Raw genomic sequence first — 18192 nt, 5'->3', positions numbered from 1 at the left:
ATCCTCACTCACCAATTTAGAGTGTTTATTAGAAAAAGAAGTGCGTTTATGGTGGGATAATACAACCTTAAAACACTATGTCTCTGAGGGGATGATCCCGAGAGTCTTACGAATTAAAAAAATCCCAACTACCATTTATTCCAATCAATTCATAGTTGAATGGAACCAAGTTCTTTCTGATTGTTCCATTCGACTCATGAAGTTGATAGTATCTTATGAAGAGAAGAAACTTGCGGACATCAGAGTTCAAATTAGAGAGACCAAAAAGGATCTTGAAAAATTCTCTTCCTTTGAACTCTTCGATGACCTTAATAACAAAATGAAAGAAAATATTGCTAAATTGGAAGGTATTGTTACTAACACCAAAAGAGTGAAATTTCTTACAGATTTGGGGGATTATAAGAACAATGTAGTGTATGAGTGGGGCAGGTGGGAGACTATGCATAGATCCCCGAGACCTATCCTACGTAAACCCAGATACACCAAAAAAGTTAGCTTTAGCTCGGCAGACAGCTCAGGTTCCTTTTCTGATGCTTCAGATGGGAAGGAAGGATTTGTTCAGTCAGTCTTTTCTGGCACCCCAAAAAAGGGGGGGGGGACCAGCATGGACAGACACAGGCCATAGCCCCCGTAGCTACCACATCCTATTATCAGAACCCAAAGAAAAGACGAGGGAAATACAAACAGAACACAAAAGGGGGTGCAGGAGGAGAGCAAGAAACTAGGATCATACAACAAATACTCAAATGTTATCAATCTCTCCAGTAAACAACTTACAGATATTCAGCTATCTCTGCTTTCCAGGGGTCTGTCTTTCTCACCATCATGTCATTTTGATGTCTTCGGCACTATGTTAGACATGAACAAATTTATTAGAAATGTAATGGTGAGGAAGCATTTCCAGGAATTAGAAGAGGCTGATGATGGAGAGAGGGATTTGGGGGCAGCTGCGGGGCCCCCTTTTTTTGCTGCCCCGTCGCCTGGGGAGGTCCCTCCCTTTTGGGAGGCCTCGACCGCCCTCACACTGGAACGAATGTCCAGGGTGACGGGCGGCCCAGCCGCCGGGGCAGCCTCGGGCCCCGTATCCATCCCCAATCCCTTTTTTCTATCCTATTCAGGCAAGAACTACAGCTATTGATAATTTCCAAGACTTAGTAGAGAGTGAATTAGTTTGGTTACAGAGGACATCCAGAGCAAACTCGGATCTCACTAGACAGGAACGGGATGAACTCCAGTCCCTCCAAGATGATGATACAATAGTTATTCGCAATGCAGATAAAGGAGGAGCTGTGGTCGTCCTGGATTCAGATATGTATAGGGCAGAAGCCTTACGACAGTTGGGGGATACAAGAACTTACCAGACTTTACCAGGGGACCCTACAGTACGATTCCAGGGATAACTTAAGGAATTATTGAACTCTGGTTTTTCCTCGGGAGTGTTTTCGGAAAAAGAGAGGGATTATCTTATGGTGAAGACACCAGTGGTCCCCATTTTTCACCACCTCCCGAAGGTACATAAGCCAGACGTTCCCCCTAGGTGCCGCCCCATTGTTGCGGGCATCGGCTCCTTGGGGGAACGTCTAGGGCAATGGGTGGATAGCTGTCTCCAGCCCTTGGTACAACGGTTACCAGGATATTTACGGGACACCACACACTTATTAAAAAGCTTGGATTCTTTAGAGTGGTCTAACCATTACACATGGGTCACAATGGATGTGGTGGCACTCTATTCTTCTATCCCCCATGATCTTGCCCTCAGAGCACTGGAGTTTCATATCCAGAGATATGGCTCTTTTCCTGCGGCTACTTGGGATCTCCTCATGTCGGCGGTAGATCATCTGTTGACCCACAATTATTTTATGTTTGATGGGGTTTTCTATCTCCAGAGATGCGGAGCTTCTATGGGAGCCAAATTCTCCCCATCCCTGGCGAATTTGTTCATGGGATGGTGGGAGGAGCTCCGCATCTTTGGAGCAGAGAACCCCTTTTCTGAGTACATTTTTTGATATGGGAGATACATAGATGATCTGCTGCTGATATGCGGGGTCCCTCAGACGTCCTGCCCGATTTTCTGACATACTGTAATACCAACAATTTTAATTTATCTTTCACTATGTGCTATGACTGGACTCAGATAGATTATCTTGATCTTACTCTGAGTGGGTCTCAGACATCGGGCAGGATCATCACGAAGACTTACAGGAAGGCATGTTCCGGCAATTCACTTTTGCTTGCAACAAGTTGCCATCCGAGCCATATGGTGAGATGTTGAGAATAGCTCGCAACTGTTCTGATCCCAGTGCTTTGGGACAGGAGTTGGTTGTGGTGGAGGAAAGGCTTCAGGAGCGGGGATACAGTGATCAATCAATTAGTAAAGCCAGACAGCAGATATTGCGCAAGAAACGCCAGGATCTGCTGAGTACGGGAGCCAGAGGCAGGACTGAGCAAAAAAGGAGTCTTACTTTTTCTACTCCTTATAGTTTAGAATACAACAAAATTGTTAACATTGTGAAGAAGTATCTGCCGGTCCTGCACTCGGACCCCAAACTCCGCAGGATACTGGCTGGAGGATGTGCTTTTTCTGCACGGCGTGCCCCCACTTTGGGGACCCGTCACTCTCCAAGCCTTTTTTCTAGCTCTCCTAGGCCGGTTCCCACTTGGCTAACCTGCAAGGGTTCATAAAGATGCGGGCACAGCACCTGCAGGTACTGTCGCGTCCACAACCAGACACGAGACATTTTCTCGATTTCTAAAGGTGAGAGATTTGAAATGAAACAGTACATTAACTGCAATTCTAGCAATGTTGTTTATCTCATCACCTGTGATGCTTGTGGACTGCAGTATGTGGGATGCACTACCCGCCCTCTGAGACAATGTATCTCGGAGCATTACAATGGACCAGGCAGATGCATCAGAAATGAAGCTTTTGTCACCCAGGTTTCTAGTGTATCCAAACATTTTCTGAGGGAACATCGGGGGGACATGGCTAGTTCTACTTTTCAGGGGGTAGAGAGGGTCACACGTTCACCCAGAGGAGGTGACTTATACAGATGTCTCTTGAAACGGGAGGCCCTATGGATATGGAAACTGGGCACACGCATCCCTTCGGGTCTTAATTCTAAAATGGATGTTAGTTTAACATATGATATAAGAACATAATCCCTTTGGATTCCTTATTGCCTGTTTCTTTCCTTTTTTCCTCTCTCCCCCCCCCCCTCCTTTTCCCTCTCCCTCCCCTCCTTTCCCTCTTTCCTTCCCTCCCGGCATCCTATTTTTGCATAACATATTGCTTGCCAAACTTATGTCTGTTGCTAGACTGTTTATTTATCTTGATGTGGAACAATTTACCACTGGTTTTTAACTTTTTGATCTTTGTATGTTGATTCTGCCATTTTAAATGTAATAATGTACATGTCACTTTAAGAGGGATAGCCATGCTCAATGGGGGCGGGCACCTGACTATTTAAACTCGTGTTGAATTTGTGTAAGCTGGCTATGATTAAGGAGCCTTTCAGAGCTCCGATACGCGTCAGCCTTTTTTTGTGTGTCTACTGATGATCCAATAAAGAAAGAAAATGTTTTTTACATCCACCCTTGGTGTAGCGGGCCATCATTTTTTTCTACCTGCACATAATCATCTTTGCTACTGGCAGACATGAAAAAACAGACAAAAACAGGGAAATATTGGTTGCAAGGCAGTTGGAAACAGCCCACAATGCGACAAAGCTCCGACAGTGTGATATTGGGACCTAGGTGCTGCTGACATCACACTGTGGTAGGGGTTTCACCACAATATCAGCCATACAGTGCCCCCTGATCATTCTTTTGAGAAAAGGTAAAGATTTCTCATAGGAAACGGCGTATCAGCTACTGATTGAGATGAAGTTCAATCCTTGGTTTCTCTTTAAACGGACAAAGCCAATATGATACCCAAATAGGCAGTATACATATTAAAAATCAAAGACAGTATAGTCTTTAATTAAAGATAATTGAAAACAGGATGTGAAGCATTCTGAGATGTAATGATTTCAAGTTCTAGCAGTTTCAGCATAGCTGTTAGTGCTGAATGGATTAGTGTGGTTCCACATTAAGCAGGGGAACCACCTGGGGGAAGAAACTGTTCCTGTGCCTGGAAGTTTTGTTTATAGGCCTGGGGGAATCAGATGTTTAATTTTTGCAAAGTTCTTTAGACGAAAGTAGGAATATTTGACTACAGACAAAAGTTGGTTTCTGAACCTCAATTCCCCATCGATTACCACACCAAGGCTGTGCACAAGGTCGGAGCTGTTTACATCTGAATTCTTAATCCTGATTGGTGTTGATTTAGAATAGAACTGTTTTGAATACCTCATTTTCAGGATAGAGCTGTTTTGAGGACCTCATTTTGGTCAGCATTCAGTTTCAACCAGTTGTCATTCATCCACGCTCATAGCTCAGCTAAGCAAGAATTTGTTTTTGATAGGGTCTGTTCCACCAGGTTTGAAGGACAGGTATAGCTGCGTGTCATCGGCATAGCAGTGGTATGTTAGGCCATGTTGTTGGATAATTGTACCAAGTGGTAACATGTAGATTGCAGACAGCAGAGGGGATAGGATTGATCCGTGTGGCACTCAGGTCCTAGGGATACTCTCTGTGTTCTATCAGTCAAGAATGATCTGAACCACTGGAGGACTGAGCCATTGATGCCACAGTACTCCTGCAGTCTGTTGAGCAAGATTTCATGGTCAACTGTATCAAAAGCTGCTGAGAGATCCAACAGAATTAGGATGGAGCATTTCCCTCAGTCCCTTGCCATGAGCAGATTGTTTCAGACTTGGATAAAGGCTGTTTCTTTCTTAAAGCCAGATTGTAGAGGGTCCAGGATGTTGTTTGCTGAGAGCCTGGCTTCAACTTGCAGATAGACAGCCTTTTCAAAAACTTTACCTAGGAAGGGGAGGTTGTAGCTAGAGAGATGGCCAAACGGTTCGCCAGCGAATGGGAACTGGCGAACTTCCGGGGATCGTGATCGCAGAGAACCGTGAACTTTTCCGGAAGTTCGATTCGCCCCCATAGTGCATCATTAGGGTCAACTTTGACCCTCTACATCACAGTCAGCAGGCACATTGTAGCCAATCAGGCTACACTCCCTCCTGGAGCCCTACTCCCTTTATAAAATGCAGGCAGCGTCAGGCATTGGACTCACTCGTGTGCCTGCAGTAATTAGAGAAGGGAGAGCTGCTGCTGCTGCAGATAGAGCTATAGGGAAAGCTTAGTTAGGCTCTTGTAGGCTTGTTAGCTTGCTCCTTGCTGATTCTTATTGCTAAAAAAAAAAGCACCCCTAGACTGCTATTTTTAGAGCTAATGTTCTCCTGATGTGTTTTTTTTGTGTGTTGCCCACTGACACTGCATTATACAGTCCTACCTGTTGCAGATGGACCTTGGTAATTACTATTACTGTGCCAGCCAGGCCCTGCCTAACTATCTATACTGGGACACCTAACTATGCCTACCTAAATACTGGGGCACCTACTTACCTATATGGGGACACCTACCTATGCCTACCTACCTACCTATACTAGGGCACCTACCTATGCCTACCTACCTACCTATACTGGGACTCCTACCTATGCCTACCTACCTAAACTGGGACTCCTACCTATGCCTACATACCTATACTGGGACTCCTACCTATGCCTAGCTAACTACTGGGGCACCTACCTATGTCTACCTACCTATACTGGGACTCCTACCTATGCCTAGCTAACTACTGGGGCACTTACCTATGCCTATCTACCTATACTGGGACACCTACCTATGCCTACCTACCTATACTAGGGCACCTACCTATGCCTACCTACATACAAGAAGATAATAAGGTCGTTGCTTCATTGAGGACAGACCAAATTTGATCAGCTGGACAGTCACTGTTGTTCTATCATTGAGCTACCACAGCCCGGCGACCATATGGGCTTGAACACCGCCACGGCCTGCACTCTCGCCATGGTCCGCACCAGTCCAGCACGGCTGCCACTACACAAACAGCTGTTTGCGGTGTGTTACACAGTGAGTTTGGTGTGTTAGTGTGAAGCAGTACTCTAATTACACTCCCTGATTGATGTATACACATGCAAGATGTTTGAAAGCACTTTAGGCCTGCAATTTAGCATTCAATGTGATTTCTGCCCTTAAAACACTGCTTTGCATCAAATCCAGATTTTTCCCGGGGACTTTTGGCGTCTATCCCACTCATCCATGCCCCCCTCCAGGCGTTAGACCCCTTGAAACATCTTTTCCATTACTTCTGTGGCCAGCATAAATATTTCTAGTTTTCAAAGATCGCATCCCCATTGAAGACTATTTCGGTTCGCGAAAGTTCGCGCAAACCGAACCTTTTGTGGAAGTTCGCGAACCGAAAATCGGAGGTTCGGGCCATCTCTAGTTGTAACAATAATGGCTGTGAATCAGTTAATTCCCCACCAATTAACTCCTGCGAAGTATCAAATGCAACAGATGTGGTGCTTGTAGTAGCGCTGGTGGCTGCGGAAGATGAGGTGTTCTGTGTTAAATAGTCAACCACGTTCTGACTAGAGATGGCCCGAACGGTTCGCGGGCGAACGGTTCCCGGCGAATTTACGGAGGTTTGCAATCGTGGAGAACCGCAAACTTTTGCGGAAGTTTGGTTTGCCCCCATAATGCACCATTAGGGTCAACTTTGACCCTTGCCTCTACATCACAGTCAGCAGGTACATTGTATCAGGCTACACTTCCTCCTGGAGCCACTCCCCCCATAATAAAAGGCAGGCATTGCTGGCCATTTTACTCACTCATGTGCCTGCAGTAAATAGAGAAGGGACAGCTGCTGCTGCTGCAGACTCTCATAGGGAAATATTAGCTAGGCTCTTGTAGGCTTGTTAGCTTGCTCCTTGCTAATTCTTATTACTAAAATAGCACCCCACAACAGCTCTTTTGAGAGCTAATCTTGTTCTTGATGATACGGATACCACGTGGGTTCCTAAGAGACAAGATGACCAAAGGGAAAGTTCAGAGGGGGAGTCAGAAAGGAGTAGGAGGAGACTAGTTGCTGAAAGAAGCAGGGGGAGCTCGTCGTCAGAAACAGCTGGTGGAAGTGTCCGGCGCCATGTAATGCCACCTATGGAAAGCCAGCCAACATGCCCTTCAACGTCAGCTGCTGACGACACCATGATAGTGCCCACACCCCAGGGTGGCTCAGCGGTGTGGAAATGTTTTAGTGTGTATGCCAAAGATCAGAGCAATGCGATCTGTACTCTCTGCCACCAAAAATTGAGCCGTGGAAAGGCCAACACCCACGTAGGGACAACGGCCTTACGAAGGCACATGCAGAAAAGGCCCAAACTGCAATGGTAAGACCACTTGAGCAAAACCAGCACACAAAAGCGAAGCCACCCTGCTTCTCCTTTTCCTCCTTCAGGTGCATCCTCTTCTTCAGCTGCTTTCTCTAAAAATGCCACTGCCAGTAATCCTCCTCCTCCCATGTCCATGCAGGCAAGGATCATCTCATGGTGATGTCGGACATGCGGACATTCTTTAGTCCAACACCTTCCGGATCCACCCTCCACCAACGCCTTGACCGGCAGGTAGCCGACTACCTGGCCTTAAGTGTGGATGTAGACACTGTGACCAGCGATGAGCCCCTGGACTACTGGGTGCACCAGCTTGACCTGTGGCCAGAGCTGTCCAAATTTGCCATCCAACTTCTGTCTTGCCCTGCCTTAATCGTCCTGTCAGAAAGGACCTTCAGCACAGCTGGAGGCATTGTCATTGGGAAGAGAAGTCGCCTAGGTCAGAAAAGTGTTCAGTACCTCTCTTTTATCAAAATGAATGAGGCATGGATCCCGGAGGGTTACTGCCCGCCCGAAGACTAAGTCAGTCCCCACTCACAGCATCTCTGCCTGCACACCGTGTGACTGGCTGCCTGCCCCAAGACTAAGTTGGTCCTCACACAGCATCTCTGCCTGCAGGCCGCTTGACTGCCACCACCAACAGGGTCCACCAGGACTCCAGGCAGACTCCTGAATTTTTAAGGCCGCTGCTAGCAGCGGCCACTATAATAATGTTTCTGGTGCGTGTACATGCCTGCCTAATTTTTCTGGCTGCACTGCAGCTGCAACAACAAAACAAAAGGCATGTACATGTGTCAATTCCCCTTCGTGATTGTTGCCTTGCCGTGGTGAAGGGGCTTGCATATCACAATGAAGCAATGACCGACGGCTATATGAGTGTGTTGGGGTTGGGGGGCACACCTGACCCAAGAAGATAGATAATAAGGTCGTTGCTTTATTGTGGACAGACCAAATTCGATCAGCTGGGCACTCAGTCACTGTTGTTCTGTCATTCAGTCACTGTTGTTCTGAAAACCACCATGGCCTGCACTCTGGCCATGGTGCGCACCAGTCCAGCACGGCTGTCACTACACAAACAGCTGTTTGTGGTGCGTTACACAGTGAGTTTGGTCTGTCAGTGTGAAGCAGTACACTAATTACACATGAAAGATGTTTTAAAGCACTTTAGGCCTCCAATTTAGCATGCAATGTGATTTCTGCCCTTAAAACGCTGCTGTGCGTTAAATCCTGATTTTTCCCGGGGACTTTTGGCACGTATCCCACTCCGCCATGCCCCCCTCCAGGTGTTAGACCCCTTCACATCTTTTCCATCACTTTTGTGGCCAGCATAAATGTTTCTAGTTTTCGAAGTTCACCTCCCCATTGAAGTCTACTGCGGTTCGCAAAAGTTCGCATGTTCACGTTCGGTTGTAGCTGCTCATTGCATCTGGATCCATGAAAGGTTTAATAAGAAGGGGCTTTATGATTCTTTCTTCTTTTAGAGAGGTAGGAAACCTTACTGCTTGCAGAGAGCAATTGACTATTTTGTGAAATGCTGTTCCAAACTGGTCAGGGCATTTCAGCATGTGCTTAGTTGATCCAGGGTCCAGGTCGCAGGTTGTCTGGCGGAGGTAATAGAGGATGTCTGCGATCTCTTCCTCACTAATGCCTTTGAAGTCAGTCCAGGGTGTTAGATTGTTCTTGCAACCGTTAACAGGCGTTGAATAAGTCTTAGGTGCTGTGAACTGAAGGAGAAACCATATAGAAGACACTAGGAAAATAGCAAGCAAATTTCTCACATAGCTCCTTTGAAAGATTTTTAATTGAATTTGACAGGATGGGTTACAGAGGCTATCAACTGTGCAGAATCATTGGGCTGGCCTGTGATAGGAAGAGGGATTTTTGTTGGTGATTGCATTTTGGTAGCTTCCCAGGTGTGAGACGTGAAGGATGTGTTTATCTTTCGAATTGTGAGTTTTGCGCCATTTTCTTTCTAGTCTGTGCATTTCTTTCTTTAGGTCCTTTAGTGAGCTATCAAACCACCATGCATGGTGAAGTGGTATAGACCGTTTGATGCGGACTGGAGCAAGGAATACAAATCTTTATACCAACAGCCATTATAAAGTTGTAGATTTGCATGTATGGGCAATGTTGTTTAGAGTTTATGGATCAAAAATACTTAAATGCTATCATATGAGATACAATATGAAGAATGGTGGTGATTATCAAAGGATTCATAAACAGTTACTTTACTTGTGCTATTCTAAACATCATCATACTTATAGTACTCGATAGTTGGGAGGTAACCAAAAGGGTAACTATATAAATAAATGAGCTGGTTGAATAATCAATTACAGCAAGCAATAGTGATAATAAATAGAATGTGCTCTAAGTACTTGTTAATATCAGACTGTTGAGTATGTATGTGATATGTAACATACAGTATTTATGTATTTATCTTATTTTATTTATTGGGTATTTCCTGTTTTTAAGTCCCCTGGCTGTGGCTGCACTGGTTGATATTAACTAGTTCTTAGAACACATTCTATGTATTACTACTATTGCTGTTTTTGATTTTTTTTTTTTTTGACATTTCATTGATTTATTTATTTATGTATATATTAACCATTTTGGTTACCGCTCAACTATTGAGTACTTAAAGCTTGACAAAGTTCAGGACATCATGAGTAACATTAACTGTTTATGAATCCTGTGATAATTACTATTTTTCATATTGCACTGTACACAATAGTATCTAAGTGCTATTGGTATTAAGATTTTGATGTACTCATTCAATACTGTGATATAGATGAACACACAGGTATTGACCTGGGGAAGTGGGCAGAGACCAACTAAATGCATTGCCAGTGCATAATAAAACTTTTTTCATTACTCTAAAGTCATCATTGAGATAAGCTACCTCTCTCTTTTATTGCAGCTATTTTTAATACAGTTTTATATCCATTTTATATCCATTTGGAATGTATATTTATTTTCCTACTTGCGTTCGTGATGGTCCTGGAGATAGGGGGGGATTGGTGGCAGGGGACAGAAGTCCCCTTAGCCAATCCCTTGTTGTACTGTGAGAATGAGCACTTTTTTTGTTCAAAAACAGTGATCGTTCTCAGATGTACAGTAGGAATGATCATGCCGCCGCGATCCCTTCCGCTTGCTCACTCTTGCTTTGTTCCCATTCATTTATCTCCCCTCAGGTCCCTGTGATCATCGGCATCAATGAGATGCCTGGGTCACTTCCAAAGTAATGCATTACTTCCTATTTGTGTACGCTAATAGAAAATAATGTGCAAGGACATTTTGTGGCCAAATAGTACAATTATACCTACATACATTAGGGACTGACATTTTTTCTATATTTATGTCTAGAGGATATATTACTGTTAAAATATGGGTTTTAAATAGTGATGGATGTAAAACTGAACTGGGGGATATAATTTGATGTGATGGATGTAAACATTGTACTAGGGATATAATTTAAATGTTGCAATAACCAGGACAAATTGGCAAATAAAATGTGTGGCTTTTAACCACACTAGAACATTTTATTTTAAAACTATAAGGGCCGAAAAACTGAGAAATAATGCATTTTTTCATTTTTTTCTAATTATTCCTATTACTGCATGCATTTAGAATAAAATCGTACTTAGCATAATTTAAGAAAGCCTACTGGGTGATGAAAAAAACAAGGTATAGATCATTTTGTTGTGATAAGTAGTGATAAAGGTATTGGTGAATTAATGGGAGAAGCGCTGAAATGTGAAAATTTCTCTCGACCATAAGGCAAAAACAAGCCGCGGGCTGAAGTGGTTAAGTGTCTAGTGTGGCGGGAAAGTCTTTTTTGTGTGTAAAAAGGGGGAAAAAAGGGGGGAAGGAACATGCACCATATCTGTACAACAAGAAACAGTCTGGGCACTGTTCTATTTACTTGAATTTATTCCCATAGAAATTGGCCATCACATCAGGTACAGTTTAGCATGATACATACATCAAACCTTTACCGTATCAGGTGCTCGGGTGGATAGAGGTGGAGTGACCAGGGGGTGATGTAGACAGGCACTATAGCCATTTTGCGCTGTTACTGCACTTGCTCACATGCTTGTCTGATCAAATTGCGTCGTGTTCCAGCCTCTGGGTTGAAACCCAGTGGCTCCACCCTGCCCGCCGTCCATTGGCATACAAATCGGAATTGCAAAGAGTTGGAGTGTAGGGAACTGAGAAGACACCTGATACTGGTGATATCCTATTTAAAAAGTTCACATAGTAAACACAAAATTCACATTGTCGCATAATATACATTTCAATTTGAAAAAGGTGAAAAAGTGAATAATTCATCAAATACCATACCATGTATAAAAGGAGGTCAAACGAGCTCATTAGCTACAAATTTGCTAATGAACTGTCACTATGGCGACACTATAGCGGGAAATCTCCACTCCTCAGTTAAAAACACTAATGTATTTTATTTATTTATTACTATAACCTACACTTAAAAACTCCAGGGGTGGGGAAAACCCCATGAAAAGGAGATTCATAATTTGATGTATTCATCCAATCTAAATCGTACAGACAGAGTCATGCATATGTGATGATAATCTATATCTAGAAAAAAAACCACATATATCCAGGCACATCACCTCTAGTTAGGACATTAAATAAATGATTAAGGAAAGGGAGGTGCTGAAGGGGGTGTGGCCAGAAAATTAGCAAAAATCAGTAACCTTTCGCACACTCTCATGCAAATGTTCAAACAAACGCATTCATAGATTCATTCATCCAGGCACCACTGTATTCACTACAGCTAAGTTAAAAGCCGGGGTCTTATTTCACAGAAGAATGCATTCTTTTGCTTAGTCACCTATACTGCGCAGAAGTACCCAGGTAAACATAGGTGTCCTAACTCTGGCCCTGTAACATGCATAGTGCAGACATGCAAACAAGGGTTACTGATTTTTCATAATCTATATCTGCCACACCATAAGATGCAACCAGGTAAAAGACAGGGTACATTCAGCACCCTAGGAAGGTGGAAACAGGAATAAGCAAAACATTGGGGGAATCGCTGCTACCAAAAGGAAAGGGAGCAAGCTGCAAGCACCAAGAGATGGAGTGACACAGATCGACCGACCAAGACACACGCCTCCTGTTCCACGCCGACAACTACCAAACAAATATACATTGCAGAAAGAGACTATAATCCCTATAATCCATGCATCCCCACACCCTAAGGGGATGGCAACTGCACTTTCCCCTTAGGGTGTGGGGACACATGGATTATAGGGATTATAGTCCCTTTCTGCAATGTCTATTTGTGTGGTAGTTACCCACCCAAGCACCTGAGATGGTAAAGGTTTGATGTATGTATCACGCTGAACTGTACCTGATGTAATGGACGATTATTATAGGAATAAATGCAAGTAAATAGGACAGTGCCCGGACTGTTTCTTGTTGTACAGATTTTTGTGTGTATGGTCCTAGTGGTGATTGATAGAGATGGCCCAAACAGTTCGCCGGTGGACAGTTCCCAGCAAATTTCCGCTGTTCGAGTTGTCTGCGAACTGCGAACATTTGGTGTGTTCGACCCGCCCCTATACATCATGTTGGAGCCAAACTTTGACCCCTTACCTCACAGTCAGCAGACACATAGCAGCCAAAAGGCTAGCACCCCCTCCTGGACCCCCCACCCCCTATTAAAAAGCAGTTGTGGTGGCCATATTGGATTCATTCCCTGCTGGCTGCTGGCTGCTGACTGTTAGTGAAAGCAGGGTCAGACTTGCTGCAGATAAGTAGGAAAAGCATTAGCTAGGCCTGTGTTCTTGTTCCTCACTTGCTGTGAAAGCACTCAAACAGCCCTTTGGAGGGCTAGCACATCGGTCTCCTGTGTTTTTTTTGTGTGTGACACTTCACAGCCCACTGACACCCAGAGCTGTGTGCACACTACTGCTGTTGCTACATTAACCACTTGCCGACCGCACACTCATACCGTGCGGCGGCAAAGTGGTAGCTGGAGGACCAGCGACGCAGATCTGCGTCGCCAGGTGCCTCCCTAATTAATCAGGAAAGGCCGCTCGCGCGAGTGGCCGTTTCCTGTCAGATCACGGAGCGGGTCTCCGTGAATAGCCTGCGAGCCGCTGATTGCGGCTCGCAGACTAAATGTAAACGTAGGAGACATATGTCTCCTTTGTTTACAATGTACGGCGATCCCCGGCCAATCAGCGGCCGGGGATCGCCGCCATGTGACGGGGGATGTCCTGTCACTGGCTGCACAGGACGGATAGCGTACTGTGCAGCCCGGATCACCGGGGATGACAGGTAGGAGAGGGAGGGGGGGGAATTTCGCTGCAGAGGGGGGCTTTGAGGTGCCCCCCCCCCCGCAAACCTCAGGCAGGCAGGAGCGATCAGACCCCCCCTGCACATCACCCCCATAGGGGGGAGAAAAGGGGGGCGATCTGGTCGCTCTGCCTGCACCCTGATCTGTGCTGGGGGCTGCAGAGCCCACCCAGCACAGATCACTAAAAACAGCGCTGGTCCTTAAGGGGGGGTAATGGGTGGGTCATCAAGTGGTTAAGTTGCACGCACAGAACCACTCCAGTGCATTATTGTTTCAATGTATTCTGATAGTACTATTGCATTTCTCTGCGTGAGACACTCCACAGCCCACTGACACCCAGATCTGTGTGCACACTACTGCTATTGCTACATTAACTTGCAGGCACAGAACCACTGCAGTGCATTATTATTTCACTGTATTCTGGTAGTACTATTGCAGTTCTCTGTGTGTGACATTCCACAGCCCACTGACACCCAGATATGTGTGCACACTACTGCTATTGCTACATTAACTTGCAGACACAGTACCACTCCTGTGCAATATTATTTCACTGTATTCTGGTAGTACTATTGCAGTTCTCTGTGTGTGACATCCCACAGCCCACTGACACCCAGAGCTGAGCATAATGTGATTTCTGCCATTTAGCGATTAAAACCCGACTTTGCGTCAACTCTGTAGTTTTTGGTGTGACTTTTGGCATGGATCCCCCTCTAGCATGCCACAATCCAGGTGTTGGACCCCTTGAAACAACTTTTCCATCACTTGTGTGGCCAGAAACAGTCTTTGTAGGTTTTAAGATTTACCTACCTATTGAAGTCTATGGCGGTTCGCCGGGTTAGCATATTTGCAAACATTTGCGAAAGTTCACGTTTACTGTTTGCAAACGGAAAAATTCTACATTCACAACATCGCTAGTGATTGAGCTGTTGAGTGAAGCTTGAAATGTACAGTACTGTCAGAGTTAAATATCACATTTATTAGAAATAGCCATGAAATTTGCGGTACCTATAGCATCCTTCAGTAACTGTCATTTCAAACAGGACAATCATTTCCCATTTTAACATAGTTGTGTTTTTTGAAATGTATTTCTGCATATTTGAACACGACAGCCTGCTAAGTATGTAGTAAAGCTTCCTTTTCATGCACAGAGTTCACTTAACTGAAAATAGGTATATTAATGCAGAATACTGCAGTCAATAGCTCTAATTCACAGGCAGACAAAACTGAAAAAGGTGCATTTCTTTTCTTTTAAAAACACTAGAAAATACTTAAAATATAAATGGTAGCTAAAAGAGATGACTTTCACATACATTTCAGCAAGAATGCTACAAAAATGGTTGTGATGCCATAGCTGCTACACACAATAATATAGTCAGATAATGAATGCAAATATTAGATCAGCTAATATTGGCAAAAATACTTTACTAACGATGCATTCACCATGTATGCTAGTCAGGACTGATAATCAGTGATGCGTCTGACATCCACATCTGGGCAGGGCTGCATTACATGGGGGAGAACATTTGCTACCTCATCATCTTGGAAGATGTGACAACATCCATGAGCAAAGCAGATAATTTGGGCACCAGTGCTTGGGTTATATGGGCACCGCCATAGGCACTGTCAGGTATAGCAGTATTACCTCACCAGCGGAGAGTGCTGTGGCCGCTGCTTCCGTGTCTGACGTCACCCCGGCGGCTGCTGCATGCTCTCAGACATCTTGCCCAGCCTCTGGCAGAACAGGTCTCTCCTCTGCACATCAGATTAGGTCAGCACGCTCGCGGGCGGGGCGGCAGGACCTTTATAATCTGAGGAGACGGATCAGCTGATCTTGCTGTCAGCTGACACCAACCTGCCAATCACATGCTGCTGATTGGTTCAGCCCTCTGGGCGGGCGGCTTAAATTTGCTTTCTGTATTTAAGTTGGGAGATGTCATTTGCTCATTGTCTGTTGTTGTGAATACTTCGTGTTAGCACTCAGACCTTTGATAGCTGTAATCAGTAGCATTCAATACCATTGTATTAATTGTGTATGACTCTTTGCCTGAATTCTTAATTCTGCTCTCTGCACATCGATTCTGTACTTTGCCTGTCTGATTGTTGCCGACCCCTGCCCGACCTCGACTCTGACTTTGCCTCCTGATTCTGTGCCTCTGCTCTTCTGATCTGTTGCCGATCTTGGCCTGTTTATTGACTACGATTTGTCTTACGTTACTGTACCTTATCTGCCCGTCTGTTGCCTACCTGATCTGTCTGACTACTCTCTCTCACCAGTGGGCCCTCACCACTGGTGAGATTACCGCTGTGGTTTTATCTGTAACCTCTATCGCCACTGGTGAGGTTACCGCTGAGATTCTATCAGAAACTTACTGTTTGCACCAATCACCACAATTTGTGCAATAAAGCTAGTGACTTTGTCACGTCTTACACGCTGTTTGCTTACTATATCTGTATTATTGGTGATTCTGCAGATCACCATATATAATCCGATATAGTATCTGTATTATTGGTGATACTGCAGATCACCACATAATCAGAGATCTGTAGTCCTGCTGACACTAATCGTTACAGGCACCTACAGTATGTTAATGGTCACAATTAGTGGCTATGACAGTGCTTTGGGCATGCCATTTGTAGCAGCAGCTTGTATAGCAGGTTGCCTTGCCTCAGCATCTGTTATTTTATCAGGAACCTCTGACACCCAAATTACTGTTGCAAGTATCAACAGGATTACTTAAACTGTAGTATAGTAAAGAAACCACAAGATGTCACTATGTATGTAAAGTGCTGCAATGATCTCTATGGTATTGTGATTTACTGTATTCATTCTGTTCTAAGTCAGCTGCATTCCCTGATGGTTGTGTATGGTCTATCTCTTCACTTTTTCTTCAGTAAAGCATTCTAACGTGTTATACTGGGTGCCTGTTTGTGTGTACCAACCCTCTGCTCCATCAATTGCCTGTAATGGAGGAAAAATTTAGAGATTTGGTCTAACACGCTGAAATTTATAGCTTTATTAATATTTAGTTGGTAAATTATCGCAAAATGACATAATCAAGATTAAAGATAAATAGGAAATACAAAAAAGTGCAGATTTAATAAACATAAAACAAAAAGCATTGGCCCACAAGCAATGTTGGAATGAAATATATGCTACTGCAGCTATATATCAACACAGTAGCCACTCTGATCCCACCAAGTCTTCCTGCATCTCATTCATACACACGTGCATACAAGCCAGCATAGGGAAAGTGCCCACTGATGTTAAAGGCTATCTTAGCATAAGGCAGTCAGTTTCAGCTAGATGTAGCAAAGTGGCCACATACAGTAGTAGCAAGCTGGATCCTCCAAGCAAAGAGAACAGGTTAATAATCAGCAGCATAAGCATAAGCAGCACAGTTTGAAGAAGATCAGGCATGTGGGCAATCTGGACAAGCCATATACTGTATAGCACAATTATCTCACACACTCCTATACGGATAAGGTCCGTACACACGCCGGACTGCAGGCAACGATGGGTCCGTCGTCACCTCCCGCTGGGTGGGCGTTCCAGCGACAGTTCGGCGTGTGTGCAGTCTGTCTGCAGACTGATAGTGAAGCAATGTCCTGACACAAAAGCATTGGTATGGTGGTCCTTAGGGTTAGCCATCAATGGGAGGGTCTTAGGGTTAGGCATCTCCAGGGGGTTGGGTGTGTTTGGGCTAAGCATTGGTGGGGTGGTCCTTAGGGTTAGGCATCAGTGAGGGTCAGAAAAGGGAAGGCATCAAGAGGGAGAGCTGTATGACAGTAAGGTTAGGTTACACCATAGCAAATATCGTTCAAGATTAGCAATATTTTTTCAGAATTAACCACCCTGGCGTTCTATTTCAATTGCCAGGGTGGCAGCGGCAGGGTTTTGTTCACGAAATGTATTTTTTTTTATACTGCCAACTGAAAGTTGGCAGCATAAAAGCCCACTAGACGGTGCACATGGTGCGCCCTTCTGATCGCTTTCGGCGATCACAAGTAACAAGAAATCCCGCGGAGAGCGGGATTCCTTGTTAGGCTTACCCCGTCACCATGGCGACGATTGAGATGACATCATGGACGTCAGCCGACGGTGGTGATCGAAGACCACACGCAGCTAGCAAAGTGCTAGCTGCGTGTGGCACACTTTACTTAGTGTAAATCGGCCCAGCAGGGCCGGAGATATCAGCCTCGGCGGCAATGGACGAGCTGAGCTCGTCCATACCGCCAGGAAGGTTTAGTAAAGGGAAATCAGTAATTTTATCGTCATTCCACTAGTGGCTTTCTCTGGTGCTCAAATTACTGCATGTTTTAAATGTATGCCCCATGAGGGCTGATCTGTCCTCTTTCTCCCAGTCATGCAGTCTGCATTCTGCATAAGGGATTCCCTACAATGTTTGGGAGGGAAAAACTGAGCCAAAATATGCATGCATGCAAAAAGGGCACCAGGAAATTTGGATGCCTGAAATATCGGCTAGTAGAATATTAGTACATGTTACT

The 18192-nt window shown here is 44.7% G+C and overlaps 1 protein-coding gene across 1 annotated transcript in view; it reads right to left on the bottom strand.

Annotated features, from left to right (window-relative positions):
- ZPLD1 (zona pellucida like domain containing 1) overlaps positions 1-18192 on the bottom strand; it is a 344870-nt gene that overhangs the window by 114336 nt on the left and 212342 nt on the right. The gene's annotated exons all lie outside the window — the stretch shown is intronic.

This window comes from Hyperolius riggenbachi, chromosome 2 (assembly GCF_040937935.1).
Source record: "Hyperolius riggenbachi isolate aHypRig1 chromosome 2, aHypRig1.pri, whole genome shotgun sequence".
Classification (NCBI taxonomy): Eukaryota; Metazoa; Chordata; class Amphibia; order Anura; family Hyperoliidae; genus Hyperolius; species Hyperolius riggenbachi.
Note: the sequence above shows the minus strand (reverse complement) of the source record. Positions and strands in the feature narration are given on the sequence as shown.